This window comes from Octopus bimaculoides, chromosome 10 (genome assembly GCF_001194135.2).
Source record: "Octopus bimaculoides isolate UCB-OBI-ISO-001 chromosome 10, ASM119413v2, whole genome shotgun sequence".
In the NCBI taxonomy this organism is placed as follows: domain Eukaryota; kingdom Metazoa; phylum Mollusca; class Cephalopoda; order Octopoda; family Octopodidae; genus Octopus; species Octopus bimaculoides.
In genome coordinates, this window is record NC_068990.1 from 47,647,144 (window position 1) to 47,648,465 (window position 1,322).

Genomic DNA, 1,322 nt, shown 5'->3' on the forward strand with positions numbered 1-1,322 from the left:
AAGTGAATGTGTATAACAATGTACAACCTCTGTCAGTGATGCAGCTTTTCTGTTTTTACAGACATCAACTTATACCCTAAACCTTTCTTGAAGCCTTTCCATCTCATCAACAAATCACAAAACATGTGACAGTTAAGACTTCATTTGAAGGTTTGTAGTCTCACCAAACATAACAGCAACAAATGCTGTTTTTTTCAATCATTGGCTTAATTACACCTTCACTTGTATCAGCTGTACAATTAAATAGTTTCATTTTGAATATCACTTGGAAATGATTTTTGTTTTCATTACAACTTCAGAGCTGAGAAAATATGTTCTTATACGGACAAACTAACAGACATGGGAAACAGAAAAATTTGTTCAGAATGGGTCATCTCATCATTCCCTCTGTTTATTCATAATACTTTCAATCAAAATAACAATGACATTCCTTGTAAGTGGACTTGATTGAGGGAAACTGAAAAAAAAATCATCATATATGTGTGTGTGTCTGTGTTTGTCCTTCACAAATGCTTGACAACTGGCATTGGTATGTTTACGTTCCCATAACTTAGCAGTTTGGCACAAGAGACCAAAAGAATAAGCACCAAGCTTTAAAAAAAAATACTGGGGTAGATTCATTAGACTGAAAAATTATTTAAGGTGGTGCCCCAGCATGGCCACAATCTACTGACTGAAACAAGTAGAAGATAAAAGATAAAATGTGTACTCTTTGGTATGAAATATATCAGAAAGCAACAAAACAAACTTGTATATTGACTAAATATGCATTTCTTATCTAAATCTGTCTAGCTGTAAGGAAAGCCTCAGGAAATCCTCTGAATAGGCAAGTTTTTGATCTCTGCTGGACAGGACAGTAAAATCATCAGCACTTCAGGAGAAAAAAAAAGTTGAAAAAACCTGTCTGCTGGCTTGACACAGCTGAGAGGTAAGCAGTAAAATATCTGCTTTCTTGTTCTTGGTCGCTGCTCTTACTATGATTGAAAGCAAGTAGTTAAAAATTTGCTTTCTGTTGACAACCTAACACGGCTGAAAGTAAAATATTTGCTTTCTCTGTCTTTCTCTCTTTCTTGACCACTCATTTTTTGTTTCCCTTCTCAAAAATAATAAAATACAAAGAAAATAATATCACTGCTCTTACTATAACTGAAAGCAAGCAGTAAAATATCAATAATGAATTATATATTACACAAAAATTATTTATCAGGAAAAATAGTAAGGCATGCAGTGCATGGGTTGCATAATTAGACCTTTCACCCCTGATATCTATATAGATGTATATATATATATATATATATATATATATATATATATATATATAT